The following is a 19,709-nucleotide window of genomic DNA, read 5'->3' on the forward strand; positions in this document are numbered from 1 at the left end:
AGGAATAATTGACAGACACCGGACCAAAATGCACTTTCTTAAACTCACAAAACTTTACGGCTTTACATTTGTCCTAGTGATAATAAGTTGGACTATGAAGCAATGTGTTCTACTACATTTTAGAAGTCTTACTGACTGCTTTAAGACTATGCACAATGAACTGACATTGACCGGCTATGTATGAGGAAGACAGGTTTTTGACACGTTTTACTATGCTAGAAAATCTCTTCTGCTGCCTGCTTTATCACGAAGGACAGGGAACTACAGGGACTAACAGCCTGAACTGAAATACAGAGAATTTTTTGAGCTCTCAAGGCAGGAAGTTATATACACCAGCTGGAGTTATCACCAGTGTACATGCAATTATATATGAGTTTATATCTTCTGCATCAGAAATGAGCGTGCAGAAAAAAATGTATGAAGAAAAAAATATTTCATCTGCTACAGTAGATTCTTAGAAATGATAATAGCACTGTATGGATATGCTATAACACTATGTTCATATACCTATTTCCATTTTTCCCTCTTCTTTAACAAGAACAGTTTCATTCTCCACCTTAGAAATTAATGAATCCCAGAGAAAGCAGTTTCTCAACGAAAAACAAGCTCAAGCATATGCTAGAATGAGTTTCTGAGATAATAATGATTTGCAGATCTTAAATGCATACTGGAGGAGCCAGTTTATAACACAAAACAAAACAAAACAACAGCTGACTCCTCTCCTACTCTCCTTTACCCCCCAAGCATTTAATTCCATGTATTTCCTTCCCCCTTGGTTCTGTTTTCTCAGGATGACCTAGTCTCCTTCTCTCCTTTGAAACAAGATAGGCTCCTCCAGCAGTTAATGCAGCTTGTCTTAGGACAACTGTCTTCACTGACTATGAAAGGAATTTGGACTGAATAGGAAACGAGTTTAGGTATCATAGTTCAGTGTTTACAATTAAGCTGAATAATTCTACATTTCTGAGATATTTTTGAAGTTTCAATTAGGAACTAAATAACAGCACTCAAAATACAGGCCAAAGTGCCTTCATCTCTCTTAAAATTCTCTATCTGTTGAAATTCTCCCACTAGTATAACAGAAATAAACCCGTTATTTTGCCTCTCAGTTCTCTTTGAGGATTTTTGGATTTCCTATGAGTACACATACTGCACACTACCATGTGGGTCTATCTGCCAGATTTGGTTCTACAGCAGTACCCATGAAATAGACAATCCATTTCTTTGTTAGCCGTCCAATATCACACATCTCTCTGAGACAGCTTCCCATTTCAAGATGAGAAAAAATAATACCTCTCTACCTCAGAGGAACAAGGAAAATACATAATTTTTAGCTAAAAAAATGAAGTATGAGAAGATATAAAAGAACATAAACACAGTGATAACTCTGCTACTACACAGTGGAAGGAAATTTTTCAAAACATTTTTTCTGTACTATTTCTGGACCAGAAATCCCTGTTTCTCAGAGTGAATTACACATTAAATTCTGGAAACACAGAATTAAATTGAACTGAAAACAAGCCTTGCTCAGTTTCAGAGGAATATTACATTTGTTTGAATTATTTGTGAGAAATTCTTTAATCACAAATGTAATTTCTCTGCCCTTCCCATCCATCCCCATAATTCATATTGAAAATCTTTGCTTTTTAAAGAATTTTCAGATAAAACTTTTAGATGAAAAGAACACAAAATTCCATTAAAAAAAAAAACAGAAATACTGCTTTGTTTAGAACTACAGTTCCTATAAAATACACAGAGTATACACTTCTGTGTCTGAGAGCAAGATATACATGTTTATACACGCATGCAAAAAAAAAAAAATACAGTTCTTACTCTGATGAATCCAAAAATGAATAACACACAAACATTATGGGCTGAATCTGTGGTGGAATAAGTTAGCATGTACAAGTTGCTGTGCCTAAATTCATGAATCTAGAGTAACTTTCATAATCTCAGATTTCACCTTACTGTCAAAAAATCTTAAACAGTTTTGAAAACAATTTTAAATGTTCCCGTAAGACACAAGACCATAATTACACTGCAGCTTCTCTAAGAAGAATAAGAAAGAGGATATGGCCCTGACTGTAGTCTGCATTTAACTTCTCCAAGCTCTTTAATGATATAATCTCATTTTCACTAGTTGCTAAGTCAGTCATGTTTGTCTCACTTAAACATTTAAATTTTTAATACAAAAATGTTACCAATAGATAAATAGATTGCAAAAACATGCCTCTGTCACTCACTGTCATCTCCTTCAACACTCTTTTAATTCATTTTAATAAATTTTGAAAACTATTTAGCAGAGAGTCCTCATAGTCACAGTGTTTAGAAGGAGAAATGTTGAATGTGTATGTGGAAGGTAAATAGTTCCTTCAACTGATCTCAATGATTATTTGTTAGTTTGACAGTATATGGAAATTTCATATATGTTTTAAAAATAAACACATTTATATGCTTATATGTGGGGAAAGGGACGGGAGTAGATATTCAAAATAAACTACAACAATGCCTTCTGTGGGTCCAAAAACATACTGAATGGATATTTATTTATTTATTTTATTTTATTTCCATATTTTTTCCCTTTTTTAAATAGGATAAATTCAGAGGAAAATAATTAGAAGTTACAAAAAATAGTCAGTCTTTCATCTTCAGTATCCTAAAGACTCAACTTTTCATGACATTCTTCTCATCTTTTTTATCTTCTTATCTCTTTCAGTCTTCTTTGTCAATTCTTACACTATTGTACAGTAGTGTATTACTGGTATACTGTTATCTGTAAAAGGGACAAAGGTAAAATACCATACCTCATTTCTTCTACACCTCTTCTACAGGTGGCTTAGTCTAGCTGCAGTGCCAAGTCCCATTACAATATTCAGATCCTATGTACTGCTGATTTCCCCTTCCTCAGGCTCAAACCTACATTCATTTCTTTGACTTTCTTGCTATTGTTATGGCAATTTTTGGCTGCCAAAGACTCTTTTGGTTTATATTTCATACCAATAGCAATTTACTAAGAAACTGTTATACTCTTTCAAAGAGGCATTCTGTCTCAATTTTCACCATCTAGTTTTGCAGTTGAAAACTTGCAGACATGATATACAATACTTATGAGCACATATCTTTATAATGTTTTTAATTATTTATTTACAGAGTGAGAGCATGAGCACAACTTTAGTTGGATCTGATCACCATTATGAATATTAAAGAGAAATTTCACAATTAATTGTTTATAAAACTAAACAGACTTTGTAAATATCAGTATCCTTTTTTCCTTAAGGTTCCTTTTTTCTCATATCCCATTTAGCAAAACCAATTCCAGCAATCTTCAGAAGGTTCTGTGTTCTGTGGAGTCGGAGCTAAATCACTGCAGTGAAATCTTTCAGACATTAAAAGAATATACAGAGATAAGCATAAATTAAAAGTGCCCAGACGTGCAGAAATATTCACTACAGCAATTACTCCTGTTTTAAGCTAGAGGAAGCTATTACATTAAAAATTGTGAGTCATGCTTAGTTCTCACACATGCATATGAATTATGTTCATGTAAACAATGGTTTGTCATGATTTATTTTATTTTAACTCCTGCATTAACAACCACAACATTAGAATTGCATCCACTTTAAGGAGTTATTTCTGTTTCAATGGTTGTGGAGATTAATTATCTTTTCTATTTTGCTAACTGAAAATAAAGGGACGTGTTTTGAGTTCTGTTAATTGTATTAGTTCTTACAAACTGCAGTAATAATGTCAAAGATGTAATACTACTCAGTCAGGTAGACATTAAGAAATGATTTTTCAGAAAATGTTGATACAGCCATTACAGGTTCCTAAACTCTTGTAGTCTGGTTCTAAATCTCACCCTTTATTTCAGTTTCTGATTTCAGTGACAGCAGATCTTAAATAAAGCATTATATGCTGTAACTTTTTAACACTGCATTTTCATAATACAGGATTGTAAATATTTATTTCATTCAAGAAATTCCACCAATGTACCAATCAGCTTATAACAATAGATATATATTTATTAGCCCCTTACTTTCACAGTTAGGTTTACTATTATATGCATGTTGCAGTGACAGCCTTCTGAGTTTAAAACCTTCCTACCCACAGCATAAATAGATAATACATTCTATTTATGGTTGTTTGAGTTGGTTGTTTTTTTCATTTGTTTGTTGTTTGTGGTGGATTGTGCTATTTGTTTTGATCTTACATGGTGTTTTCCTAAAAAGTGAACTGAAGAAGGTAACTACATAAGAAGCCTAGGAGGAAATTCTGTATACAAGGATTAATTTACCTCTTCTAGAATGAATAAGGTTTCTAAGTGAAAGATGCTGAAAAAACTAGTACCTTAGATGTGTGTAGATCTACAGCACCATAATAGAAGGCCTAATTCCATTTACAGCTAACCTTCAGTCTGTGATTACTGACTTGCTGAGATGCACTGTGTTGCTGCTTCAAAGATTAATCAGCCTTGTCCCAGAAATAACCTAGTCAATTCCACTTGAGAAGGTGTTAAACAATGAAGAAAATCACAGCAAGACACTCAGCAAAAAAGGAGAGTGAGAATTGTAAAATGAACATGACTTTCACATTTACAGAATGCCAATCTAAACAATTAATATTTTGACATTAGTTTAAAAAGGGGAAAAAAATTACAAAGTAGTAATCAACATTTACAGTTTGTTTTAGTTTTCATCATTTCACACAATCTAAATAGAGATTGGCATTATGAACTGAGTGCAAAAAAAAAAAAAAAAAAAGGAAAAAAAAAATGAGGAAAGAAAATATTTCCCCAGATTGTCACAGTTCGAAAAATCATTCTCCTCTTAAATTGCTAGGAGTGCTGCTTGACATCCACCTGAATAAATTCAAGAAAAGAAGTTCTGGGCTCTCCAGTGAGGGAGAGACATGAACATATTGGAAAAAGTCCAACAGAATGCTACTTAGAATGCACCATATTTGGAAAAGTCAGAACCAGTTACTACTCACTACTACTAATTCAGCAGTGGGCTAGTCTTCCTGCAGTGGTTGAACCAATGAACTATGCAGTCACACTGATCATCAATAGTATCAACTGTCTTTTTAGATTTCTTCTGTGAAAATTATGGTTTTTTTATCCTCATCCAAAAACAGAGTTAGCATGTTAAGGGGATTCTATGCAGAAATTTTCTTAAAGCAACAATTTCAATAGCATCTATCTGGCAGTCAAAACTACCAGCTTGAAATTCCTCAGGTTTCTGTCTGTATGAATTTATGAAGTTTCACAGAAATGTGTAATTTCAACAATTACAGAGATGAAGCCTGAAGCCAAGCAAAGCTTTCCCTTGTGTCTCAGATTTCAAGCTGAACATTTCATTTCTGCAGATATAACTTTCTCTGAAAAATATTGTTTTGTTTCCAAAAACAAAATCACCTTTAATATTGTTTTATAGATAATTTGCAGGAAAGCGTTTATAGCACACCCTTATTCTAAATTAAGTTTTTCTCCAGAACAATGACAAATCAAGCTAGCTAGCTACTTTTGTGCTGTACTTCATAACTGACCAAAAAGAGTCAAAGTCCATATTCACATAAAGATCTTGAACAATCTAAGTCTCAGGTGCTATCTTTTAACACCACTGCTCAGGAGAGCTTTGCATTTTCCAGCCTTATTAAGGATAAAGTAATAAAATGCTGCTTTTGACCAAAACCCAGAACTTTTGCATCACACATTCTGCACTCATCTGAAGGCTAGGTACTCGAGATACTTTCATCAGATGACACCTGCAATAACCTTCTGCAACCCTTAGCAATGTATTTATATTATCTTACATCTACAGTAAATGGTATAATTTACTAAGAATAAATACTCCGCTCTTTAGGAAAGAAAGAGATATTTAGTGCTCACATTTGCATAGCTCTGCATGCAGAATCAGTCTTGCAGGTATAGCTTTGAAAATAATTGGTTGCATTGATCTTGCAGCTGTACTAAGAAACACTGAAAAAAATGTTAGTATTTAGGGCAATTACAGTGTATTATATATATAATAATATATATATATTTACTTTCAAAGCCAGTTTTTTTTTCTAGCCCATCGAAACATACTTCTCAGTCAAAGTAAATGTTATAAATTAGACCGCATCAAATCGGTTCGCAAAAATGTTTTATTAATTGAGTAAGCAAAAACACAAGCAAACGCAGCGCTGGGTGGCCGGGAAGTCGCAGCTTCCACAAACGGCGCGCAATCTGAGCGAGGTTTGAGTCCCATCTTTATACAGTCCTTAGTTCCTGTATACGTGACCTTCCAGTGTATGCGGGCCGTTGCTAGGGGGTCGGCGTCTGGGATGAAGGTTAGTAGTTATCTTCACCGCCTCCAGCGGTTCCCGTTGTTGCAACATTGTTTATGTTTCCTGATGTCCTGACAAGGGGGCTTTTACAAAACAATCCTTAAGTTTCGATTTGATTAACAAACCTCACCCTTTTACTTATTACAATTCCCCCTTTTCTATTTTATCCTGATTTTGTTCATCAAATCGCTTTATTGCTTCCCTGTTGTTAGGTGTCATCACAGTCTTCCTTGTCCTTGGTTTGCTCAATCTAGGGTGGGAGAGGCGAAGTGGCGAAACAGGATGTTCATGTTCTTATAAGTGTAGTCACCAGATCAGGATGTTTGCCCGCAGCCTGTACCCCCAATCGCCAGGTCGTTAGCACTTCCCTTTACAATGAACAAACAGTCATAAAGAAGGCTCCCAATCTTCCCATCCCTAGCCGTGAGTCTGTTCTTATACAAATAACACCTCATACAATGAACAAACGACTTTACGTCTTATCACATAAACATTGTCCATTAGGGATACTGAATTGAAGGCTGTTTTTCTGTAGTTAATGTTTTTTTAAAATGCATTATTTATTTATTTAAAATGTTAACAAAAATTGCATTTTGAAACAGTAAGTCAAAATGAAGCCCTCCAGGTTTTCTTTCCAACCCACTCATCTCCTATTCTGTCTTCTTTCCACCTTTCCTCTCCTACTTCTCACCATAAACTGTTCAATGGAGGTGACCATGACTCACTCTGCCAGCATGCATGCATTCATGCTCTTTGTTCCAGACAAAATTCTCAAGATATAAAGGTAAGTAAAACAATTCAAGTGGATGGTTTTCATCTTCTTTTTTTTATATATAGTGTTTTTTAATGCTGAGCACTGGTACGTTATTCCAGCTTTTTGTTTTATGAAACACATACATCAATATAAGTGGAACAATAATTTGTAATGTTGACTTCTAAAGTGCAACATAAGACTTACACTCCAGTAAGTCAAAAGGCTGAAGCTTTTCTTGTGCTTTGCACATCTCCATTAACTTAGCCTGTCCAGGCAGCAACAAAAAGTAGCTGTTCCCTGCATTCTTTGTCCCTCTTTCCAGTTGTAGCAACCAAGTGTGGTAGAAACCATGTACTTCTGTCTGCCCAAGCAGCAGGACAGAAAATATCCTGAATTAGGGAGTTAGGGGCCCTGAGTTGGGTCTTAGTTTAACTGTCCACTAAATTAGGGGCCCTGAGTTGGGTCTTAGTTTAACTGTCCACTAAATTAGGGGCCCTGAGTTGGGTCTTAGTTTAACTGTCCACTAAATTAGGGGCCCTGAGTTGGGTCTTAGTTTAACTGTCCACTAAATTGCTTAGCTTATCTTCACTGCCAGATGAATTAGGGAGTCAGGGGCCTTGGGTTGGGTCTTCACTGCCAGACATTGTTTAGTTTAGCTCTCCATTATCAGATTGATGCAAGTCAGTAAGAGAAGAACAGGAAAACAGTGAAGGGGGAACGAGTATAGGAGAGCCTCCCCTGGGACAAAGGTCAAGATGAAGACTCCTGACTTCATCCAAGAACGCCCACCGAATGGGGAGGAGGACGTCGAGCCTTCATCCAGCGACCACCAGAAGGGGCTACAATGCATGCGCAAAGGGAAGGAAAAGTAATGAATATGTAACCGGGCTCAATGAATATGTATAAGTTTGGCTTTTAAATGTCTAACACTTTTGTCTAGGGGTATGCGAGTTTGGTAGGGCGGTGACCCCCTCGCATCCGGTGTGGGCGCAGCACCGTAATAAACATACCTGCTTTATAACCTAATCGCGGGTTATGGAGTTTGATTCCGCAAGTCAATCCCACCACTTTAAGTTACTTCAAACACTGCAGAAACAATACAGGGGGAAAAACAAAATAGGGTTTTCTTTACCAACATGAAAATTTGTTATCCTGTTGTTTTACTGTTCGGGGTACACAACATATTTGTGTTCTCTATTTAACTTAACCAAATATGTCCTCTTTCATCTTTCCTCTTCCTCGTTACTGAAAACTGTCATGAGACCTTACTGCTTTGCAAATCTTTTCCATTTAAAAAAAAAAAAAAGCATTTATAAGGGCATTTATAAGTTCTTAGAAAGTTTCATTTCTAAATTTTGAGCTGAAACAAAACAACGTGTTTGGTTTTGCTATGAAATTTCCCAACTCCATCTGCTTTTCACAAAGTGCATCTGAGAAGAACCAAACTACTTCAGGAGTAAAAATAAATAATTAAAAACATTATAATAAATGTACTCGATAAGTCAATAAAAGCTCACCCAGAGAGAAGTCAGGAAACGCAGTGAATGACAGAAGTGGAAAGTCCATATAGTTTACTTTTGTCTGATATACTCAAACAATTCTTCTATATTTAAAATCGTGACTGAGTTATTGAATAGTGCATATTTTCATCTAATGCTACTTATGTTTGTCATCCTTTATTTCCAAGTAAAGCTGTTCCAGCAGGGTCACGTGCACTGTTCTGTGTTTGATACATCAGGTAAGGACTGCATTTGTTTCAGAACCAGAGGATTTAGTTATGTAAACTCTCCCTATCACAGAATGAAAGCAGTCCAAAAAAGGCTCCCAGACCCAAAATGTTAAAAACTTTCATGCTTTTCTAGACAAGGTGTTTTGAAAAACAATGATACTCTCTGATCTTGGAAGTGGATTTAGTAAGTTTCATAATGAATCTTAGATAAATACATTCTTTCAGTGCCCTTTTGAGAAATATCTGAACCACAGGAGAAAACAAACAAACAAACAAACAGAAGAAAAAAAAAACCCACAGCTCTCACATAAACCAAATTAAATACTCATTTCTCATGAAAACATTTTAAAAATACTGACAATTTCTCTTTGTAACTGATAGTTGAGAAATTACAGCATCTCCCATTGTGTCAGGATGTGAAACAATCAGCTTATCTTGAATTTGATAAAACTGACCAAATCAACCTGATCCAGTGCTCAGATTTCAGTGAGACAGGTGAAATGTATCTTTAGTTACACTTTAATATTGACATGATCACCTCGCCTAGTTTTCAGTTAAGAATCACATTTTCCCTCTACAGGTCATTAAAAATCCCTTCTTTAGACTAAATTTTGCTTAACCCACAACTTGGCCTGAAAATAATCTCTCTCAGCTTTATTTTCAACAGATGATATCACTGTACAAATAATCCTTTTCTCAGGTTACCCAGTAATTTCGAAATTAAAAATATCAGCAGGATAATGGGCCAAGGCTCTGTCTCCTCTCTGTGAATCTACTAACGACATTGATACTAAGAGAATCTCTGCAGTGTAGGAGATGCTTGCAGCTATAAAGTCGTTTCTGCTCCATAAGGGATGGTGTGATTCCACCGAGCCCTTAGCATACACTGTCCTGAAATAACAGTGCTACGCCATTTGTGCACAGCAAGAATTATGACTCTGTCTAAATGACTGTTATTAAAAGTATAATGTTGTTTCATGACAACTGTAGTTTCACTCCACATGAAAACAGCTCTCTACAGCAGAAATAAAAATAAAAGGAATGGAAGACTATGAAGGGGGGCAAAGGGATGCAAAACAATCACCTCCTTTTTCCTTTTTGTTATGCAAATCCAGATTATTCTATCACAGTAAATATATAATGCTATTTACAATAAGCATGCAAATACACAACTACAATGCCCCTTAGTCTAGTTTGTCATCATAATTAAGACTACACAAATTTTTCCTTTGTTTTCATGCATTAGTGTGCATTAAAACATCAACAGCAACAAAAGAACTTTTGTATTTACAAGCTACTGTTATCAATATTAACTTTTTTTTTTCCCCTCAAAAACAGTCTGCAATTATCAACGCTAGTAATAAAGCTTCATGTTTGTCCTTCCAGGAAAGCAATTGTTTTGTCTGGAAGCGGGAATTCACCTACATGCATACTTTTCTCTACACTCATTGAAAATGATGCTTTATTACATCTTTGCAACCGTATTTCCTTCTTGTTAGGCATGTAGCTCCCATCTTTCTCTTTTCAGTCTTTAATATAATCTGTCAGTAACCAGGCATCCAAAATTTGTTCTAGAATGAATTCTACTTAAAATGATTTTATACAACTACACCTGGAATTTGCTCTTTGCCAGAAATATATGACCTGTATCTGCCCAGAAGAAAATACAAACTATGTTTATATAAAAGGAATTTCTATTAACAGTGCTCTGCTGGTGCAAAGACTGTCTCTGAAAGATTTCTTCTTAAGGAAAATCTATTAATAATTTTCAAAAAAGTTGCTCCTGTTCTCAAATAGTATTAAACAGTGCTAAAATATAAAATGTGTATGCTCTTGCTCTCCATTGTACTCAGTGTTTGTGGTTCAGCTTATTTTTCTCTGGTAATGGAGTCAGAATGCAGTGAGTAAAATCTATAGCTTCATCTTTCTCAAATACTAATTTCCTTTTATTTGTCCTAGTAGGAAAACAAGTACTGGAAAAGAAAAAAGTTTGTCATTCCAAGGGTAGGGTTGTCAACATGGACTCCTACTAAATAATATGTATTGTATCTTCAAGCATGCCACAGAAAGCAAGAAAGAAAACTACAGCTGTCTTCACAGTGAATTGACTTTTCATTTTTTTCTAGACAGTAGCAAATGTCCAACTTTGTAATAAGCATCCAAGTTTCCAGCTATGGGGAGAAAAGAGGTTAATGTTACAAAAAAATGAGTAATAACAGAGCATGAAACACTGCAGGAAAAAATTTAGACGCTGAAATGATGATATAAAATATAATAATTTTATAGATCATGAGACTGTGGCCAAAGGTGGTTGGTAACATTATTCTACAGAAATGACTGAAGCAGACTGAGCAATAACAGTGACAGATTATATGGTTACAAATTTCTAATAACAAAAATGTAGTGGCACAGTGCAAGGCAGAGATGGAAAAAACATCTTTTTGGAAGGCTCTTACTGCCTTCCAAGTAGTTGAGGCAAATGATTTTGTATCTTTCAATTATTCCTATCAGGGATCTCTTATATATATATATTTTAAATGACTGCTTACATAAAATGAAGAATTAACAATCATTTGTATTTTTTATTTATTTACACAAAGTCATTGAACCACGTAGGATGGAGGAGACTTCTCAAAGGGACTTCTCAAAGAGATTCTTCTTCTCAAGCAGGGTCAGCTACAGCAGCTTGTTCAGCTAGGTTTGAGCAACCCTCCAAGAAACATGACCAATGATATTTGCTATTTTGACATAGTTCTGATATACATCTATTTACATTTTGTTTTCTTGCTACTTTTCCAGACTAACAATCTTTATTTAACTGTTCTGCTAGCAGTATGTGTGTGCATCATCAGCAAATAGCACTAAAAGTGTTGTGGTCTACATCGTTTTACACGTTACAAGAAAAATTCTCACAGCTTGAAAGAATCTAGCCATACAATGAACAAATTGTGATCAAATTATAAAAATGTATTTTGAAATAATTTGCTACTGCATTATTTGTAAAAATGATGGTGAAAAAAATATTGCAACTTTAATTATATTTATCACAAAGTTATATTTTTCTTGTAGGCCAGGAGAAGCTATTTGCATCACTGAAATTCCCCACACAACAACTTTCCAAAGAGAAGGAACCAGTGAAGTCATGCAGTTTGTGAATGCTATTCCTGAGTAGCAAAATCCCTTTCTGTTTAATTCTCTGCAAAATGTATTTTTTCTCTTACAATTCTTTGTTTCTTCCATTAAAAAGAAACACTTAAAATGTACTATTATTCATTTTTCTTATTGCTGGAGATTCTCTGGAAGAAGAGAACAATGAAATCAAAGACAGCTGATGCACAAGTGACATTCTTTAGCACAGGCAGCTACGTAATTGTTATCTTTAAACAACTGTCACAGTTTCAAATGTCTAAGCTACTCATTCTGAAGGCAATGGCTGCTGCTGTTCTGTCAGGTAATTGTTACGGCATGATATAAAGACACTGCTTTCTCAGTGAGGTACTATATATGATTTTCCATTTGCTTTGTGCTTTCTGTTGTTTAAATTAGAATTCTTGTCTACTGAAAACACGAGATTAAGTGGAAACAATATCACACAGTTTAGCAAACTTTACAAAATGAAGGAAGAAAAAAGCAAGTGGCAAGGGAGTGGATAATATAATATAATATGTTTCATGATTCTTGTCTGCCTTCTGAAGAAACCAGAAGCAAAATCAAGAGGCAATGGTTTCAGTATGAAGAAAAGTAACTGAAAACTTACCCATTCCTTATATATCACAAAAATATACAATGAAGGGGTGCAAGCAAATTTTTCAATAATTTGTTATTAAAGCGATGACTTCTAGAGCAATTCTGGTCAGTGGTGCTCTTTTTTATACAGGTGGTCTTTTTCAACACAAAAGAATATGCTCATCTTGTGAAACTTGGTGGTATCAAAGGTTGAAACTACTGTAATGGATATAACCTTTGATGAGATACTTTGAAAGAAAGTGCTAGTATTGTAGAGCCTTACATTTAACAGCTGAGCTCTCCAGGCGTTCAATCCAGCAATATTTCACACTATTTTGGCAAAGCTAATGCAGCAAGAACTCCTCAGTGCTTTTAACTACAACACTAAACTCACACTTCTCCTCTCATTGAAATGCCTTCATTTGTTTCTGAGTTTATGCTTTCTTTCTTTCACAGAATAGAAAGACGACTGGTAAAAAGGATTCTGTGTCTCTGATTACTTTCTGGTTATATTTTTTTTGAGACCTTTGTCTGTAGCTCAGTAATGTCCTGAGGGTTGAAGAGAGAAAGAAAGACAGCTTCTTAAGATTTTACTAGCATATGGTTCATGTGTAAGTATACATACATGCATATATAGGTTGCACTAAAAGTACTTCTATTCCTTTCCATGGAAACTACAACAGATACAAAGAGGACAATAACACTATTTGATGGAGCAAATTCTCAGCTACAAAATGCTATTTTTCAACATAGTCACCACATTAGCTATGCATTTTCATCAGCAATGAACAGGAGCCTATGTGCCACACTGGTAAAAATCTGCATCAGAGGAAGTGACCTGCTGCCACTGTTGAAAATCCCCACCCCCCACCTCACTGTTCTCATGTCCACTGCTTTGTCTCCATAAATGTTCAGCAAGCATTGATGAATGTCAGTGAGTGAAATTTTTTCCACATGGAGGAATTCAGTGACACACTTTTGCTTCATCCATGCTTACATGTCAGACAGCACTGTGTCAGTCTGCCCCTCTGCTGCCATCTGTCACACAGCAACAAAATGTAACGGGGTATTGGTGGGAAGGTTCAGTCTCTACTGCCATACCACCAACATCCACCTCTGATGTCGTGGGCCAACACAATTAAATAGGAGGCATTAACTTTCGAAGCAGCCATTCTATCATAGAATCATAGAACCATAGAATGGCTTAGGTTGGAAGAACCTTAAAGCTCACCCAGTTCCAACTCCCTGCCATGTGCAGGGTTGCACCCACCAGATCAGGCTGCCAAGGGCCCCATCCTAGCTGGCCTTGAACGGCTCCAGAGATGGGGCATTCACAGCTTCTGTGGGCAGTCTGTTCCAGTGTCTCAGCACCCTCTGAGTAAAAAAATTCTTCCTAAGAGCTATATATACATATGTGCATGTATACTTCCATACACTTATACATTGACATGTATAGTTGTATATATAGCACAAGAGCCTGGGGCCCCCAGCACAAAAAAGACATGGAGCTCTTGCAGTGGGACCAGAGGAGGGTCACAGAGATGATCAGAGGGTGGAACACCTCTCCTGTGAAGAAAAGTTGAGGGAACTGGGCTTGTTTAGCTTGGAGAAGAGAAGGCTCTGGGGAGACCTCGTTGTGGCCTTCCAATACCTGAAGGGAGCATATAAACAGGAGGAGGAACAATTGTTCATGAGAGTGGATAGCGATAGGACAAGGGGGAATGGTTTTAAACTGAGACGGGGAAGATTTAAGTTAGATATTAGGAGGAAGTTTTTCACTCAGAGGGTGGAGTTGCACTGAAACAGGTTGCCCAAGGAGGTTGTGGATACCCCATCCCTGGAGGCATTCAAGGCCAGGCTGGACATGGCTCTGGGCAGCCTGGTCTAGTGGTTGGCAACCCCGCACTCAGCAGGGGAGTTGAAACTGGATGATCATTACGGTCCTTTTCAATCCAGGCCATTCTATCATTTTCTAATTCTATGATATAGATAGGTGGATGAAAAAGTTTTGAGGTTATGATTGATGAGTTAGGGAGCACAGCAAAGAGATGTGTATCTCCAAGGGGATTCTAGGAACTGTGAGAACATATTTCTGCTCGATCCCACTTAGAAATCGTGATAGATCATGAGTGGAAAGGATTTGAACTAGTGAATTCTCCTTGCACTGTTTTAGCACCAGGATTATGACAATGTTGAACATTTTAAAAACAATCTACATGTACGTATAGTACATGTATTAAGCTAATATATAACCCATTTCTCACTAGTCATACCTCAACTATGATTTCTTCTTTTTCTTTTTTTGCCAAAAGCTGCCAGGTGAAATTAACAAAAGAAAGAAACATTAGAGCTGAATTTAGAAATATAATTATAGATTCCTTAAATATGCATAGAGCATGCTGAGCCAAAAGCTCTTGTTAGAATGTTTTAGATAATCTTGTCACCAAAGACATATCATAATGAAGAAAATCAGAGTCAGATCCAACTAACAGCATTGGAAGAGTAAATCCAGAATTTACTTACAGCTAAACTAACTGGATTTATTTTGCATATTCACCCTGTAATTCCAGAAGAATCTGTCACTGTATTACACTGTACGATTGGGTGCTTTTTGTTGTAAATCTTGTACTTTTCCAACTGTGAAGAGCCACCTCATATTGTTCATCCGGAATTTAAATCGGAACTGGCCTTGACTTCTCAAAGTTAAACAGAATATTTGTCATAAAACTACCTTTTACTTACTGTGTGAAATAACTGTATAGAAATAATAGTTGGTTTTGATTTTCTTGGGAGGATAAAAAACCCTAAAGTAAGGTACCACTTTGTCGGCGCTTAGTCCAGTTAGAGAATTCTCTCAGTCATTGTAGCATCAGAATAATAAGCACTACTTTATTGTGTTTAACATACATCTTATATATCCTCCACTTGCAAGCAGTAAATCCAATAACAGTTAATTGGCTTCAAGTTCTTCCAAACAACCTTGATAACAGACAAAGGGTTCCTTAACTCTCCCAGATGTGACAAGATTAGCTGCGCATACCAAAGGAGCACCCTGTTTACCCTTTAGCCCTGTCTGCTCTCTGTCTTACCTTACAGACTCCCAAGGCCTCATAGCGATATGGTCTATCACAGTCTGCTGAGCTCCTTGGTGTTACATCAACCCCCACACCACTTAGCAAATTAAAAAAATAATAATAATGTAATTAATCCTTCATGTTCAATAACATGAAATAAAGTGTAAATAGGTACGCTGAAGAAGGAATATAAAATACAGATACTCTTGTGGATGAGGAGGCCTTTTTTTATTCTCAATCGTTGTATATGAAAGTACTAAGAACACTGCTAATTAGCGACCTGAGACTTCAAAAGCAAAAGAGAACAAGCTGGCTGTGAAACTGAACTTGTATCCATCCTTTAAATGAGAACATAAGAACTCTTCTCACGAAAGAAGGATGTTGTTGTCAATACAGCGGGTCTTTGATATTGTACTGTAATTTCAAAATTCAAAGTTGAATTGATATTATTTTGCAAAATCTCATTTTAAAGTCTGGCTATAGCTCAGAAAAGTTTCTACTAGAAATCCTTTCTTTGGTTTGGAATTCATAAAGCTTTTTTTTTTTTTTTTGGGGGGGGGAGGGGGAAGTACAGTGCTCGTGACACCTAGGATTTTATTGTACAGTCACAATTATAATGTATTAACTCCTGTCTCAGAGTTTAGGCTCCAACAGCGCGAACAGTGGAAGGATGAAATAACTTGCAAGTTGTAGATACATGTACTGCAAAGCTCACATTCATGACAGATACAGGGCAAAGTACAGAATCACTTCTCAAAGGCAACTAATAGTGTTCCTAGCCAGAAATGCAGCATAAAGAGGAAAGTATTCCTCCTACACACACATACTTGTACACGTATGTACACGCATTCCTGCCTAATGATAACTGGGGAGTAAAATTGGTCTCATCACTTTTAATTGTTTCATGAGTTTGTATAGCTAATATATTTCTCCGTTGATATTTTACATCTGCTCTATACTCTTCATATAGCTGAAAATTTCTACTAGAGATACATTATCCTCATCTCTGCACCAGACTCTATTAAAATACCGGTAGCATAGACCTCTGTCCTGTTTTGTTCATAAAACATATTTGATTATTTTTTATATATATTTTCATAGCATCTAATAAAATATTCTCTTGATAATTCTTCAGTGTCTTCCAAAACTACTTCATTTTCCTGTCTCAGGAACCAGAAAATCTGGCAAATTTCCCAACCTTCATTTCTCCACTTCTCTCATTAGTATCTCTGAATTTTCTTCAGTCATCTCCTATGAAAAAAAGCACTGGGTACAAGGACACCACCTTTTTTTTTGAGGATGTCATGGCAAAGAGAAGTTGAGCCCTTAAAGGCATTATTTGATATAGCTGTATCCCTGAAAATGAGATTTCTCTTGTAAAAAAATTCTAGACAAATCTCAGATGAAATGCATACCAGATCTCACCTTTCTCCCCATGGATGTCTAACAGGAGCTAGTTTTCAAGTACCTTGCAATTATTTATTTATTTATTTATTTATTAAAAAAAAATTAGAGAAATATGTAACATATACTGCTAAATTAAAAGCAAATTACTTGAAGGCATACAGCAGTGTTCAAGCCAGAATAAAATATAAGGGTCACTTTTTTCCTGCTTACTCCAGTTATAATCTTGTGAAATTCACAGGAACAAATGGAATTACTTTATAAGATAAAACTACAAAACAGAATTTTCACAGACAATTTCAGATTGTTTATGCTTTCTGGAAACTGGGAGAGCTTTATACAATGCAGCTACAGTTTAAAAAATATATTTGTAATTTGATACTTTCCTGATCATTTATTTCTGTATTACTCTATTTTAATTTGTATAGATGCAGTTTCTCTGAATAAAGCTATAGTTATCCTCTCTGGCTAGGAAAGTGGTTCATGAGTGATTTTCAGAATAAATTTTTCTTAATGATTGACCACAATATTTTTAGTTCTTTCTTTAACAGCAAGAGCTCTGAGATATAACATGTCAAGGAAACAAACTCATTACAAAGATCAGGGGATCCAAAACCCTTCTAACCAGTAAAGGTGTGTTAACTACTATATAGTATGTCTATTTACAGGAAGACTAAGTTAAAGCACCCTCCACTGAAGAGTTGCCCCTGATCACATTATATTGCAGAAGAGATCTGTGTCTGCCTCAACATAGCACACCACCTTCTAGAAAGAAAAACAGTCTAGCTTGTAGTTCAGTTTTCTTAGGGACCTTAAGCAGTACCAGCTCACAATTTGGCTCACAATACCGGCTCTCTGGTTGGTTCAGTGAACTAAGGGGACATTTTTACATATTTAGTCTATTGAGATTCTGGTGCTCAAGTAGCAGATCTGCACAGAACTAAACTGCACTTCTTCGACATAAGTGTTTGTCTGAAGCTAGGCTGAGTGGCTGCATTGTGCGTAGAACTCAGTTTCTGCATCTAGGATATCAGTTTATCAGTTCTTCAGCATACGCTGGATACCAAAACTATACTCAGTTCTTTATGGGAAAATGAGTAATTTTTTTTCCCACAAAAATGTATATTTGAGCTGTTTTTAATTAGTTTCTATCTTTTTAATCTTCATAACTTGGACATAGTAATGAAAAAAGTAATGTGAGCTCCTAATGGAATCAATCTGACACATGCTTTTGCTGAGCATTTCTGGCTCTGAAATAAGGATTTATTAATTTGAGGTCTCTGAATTTATCTGATAATGTATCAGTTTCTAACTGCTAATAATTCAGGACTGTAATTGACTTTTCGCTGCCTCACAAATCTGTAGGACTACTTCAAAGTGCTTCAGCCAGATGATAAAGCTCAAGAATGAGCAAAGCTGTGCCCATCTAATAACTTCTCAAAGGCTCTTAAGGTTTACCTAAAGGTTCCTAGAAAATGCATGTTCAGTTTCTCTGGAAACAATTTTTCACTTGCCTTTCCCAAGGTCAGTAAAACTCCCTTTTCAGAATGAGATTGCAGAGAATAAATGCAATACCTTGAGCAAATTCCCATTATTCTCATTTGTATTTCAAAATTCACATTCCACATTCCCAGCAGAAAAAAATGACAGGAAATACGAGAGGTTAAGAATTAAGTTAACTTCAAAATGGCGATTACAGTTATGAAAAGGAAGGTGTGAATATGATTTGTAAGGGTCATGTTAAGATTTCTGAGGGCATTTCAAATGACAGCTAAGTCTCTACATAGCTCCCATGGGGATACACTTTGACACTCCTTATTTTGGGCTTTTGTTAAGTTTGCAGCACTAATGTGAATATGTTTAATAAATTTACAACCACTGTATTAAATTTAGTTTTTAAGAATATTAATATTTGCAAATTGATTTAAATTATCTTCAGATGATGAAAATGTCAGCATTAATGAGAGTTCAAATACCGAGTGGAACAACTTATTAAAAAATTCTAAGGATCAAGAACTTTGATGAGAAATTAAGTTTATTTTCCAAATTATTGCCTTGTTAGCAGATTTTATCATTACACAAGGAAAGGTGATTGCCAAGCCATTTTCCACCATCTATCAACATTCTCAGTCAACTGGAGAGGTCTCAGAAGGCTGCAGGCTTGCCAGCGTGACTCCCATTTATAAGAAGGGTCACAAGGAGAATCCGAGGAACTACAGGCCTGTCACCCAACCTTGGTGCCAGGGAAGGTTATGGAACAGATCATCTTGCATGAGATCATATGGCATGTGTGGTACAACCAGGGGATCAGGCCCAGACAGCATGGGTTCACAAAAAGCAGGTTCTGCTTGACCAGTCTGATCTTCTATGACCAGATGACCCACCTGGTGGATGAGGGAAAGTTAGTCAACGTAGTCTTTTCTTACTTTAGCAAAACCTTTGACACTGCCTCCCACAGTATACTCCTGGAGAACTTGGCAGCCCATGGCTTGACAAATACACGCTTTGTTCAGTAGAGAATTGGCTGGAAGGCTGGGCCCAGAGTGGTGGTGAACAGAGTTAAACCCAGCTGGTGACTGGTCACAAGTGGTATTCCCCAACGGTCAATACTGGGGCCTGTCCTGTTCAATATATTTACTGATGACCTGGATGAGAGCATTGAGTGTACCCACAGAAAGTGTGCAAAACACACCAA

At 36.2% G+C, this 19,709-nt stretch overlaps 1 long non-coding RNA gene across 5 annotated transcripts in view; it reads right to left on the bottom strand.

Moving 5' to 3' along the window:
* LOC110393747 overlaps positions 1-19,709 on the bottom strand; it is a 147,090-nt gene that overhangs the window by 23,276 nt on the left and 104,105 nt on the right. The gene's annotated exons all lie outside the window — the stretch shown is intronic.

The sequence above is a fragment of the Numida meleagris genome, chromosome 2, assembly GCF_002078875.1.
Source record: "Numida meleagris isolate 19003 breed g44 Domestic line chromosome 2, NumMel1.0, whole genome shotgun sequence".
Lineage (NCBI taxonomy): Eukaryota > Metazoa > Chordata > Aves > Galliformes > Numididae > Numida > Numida meleagris.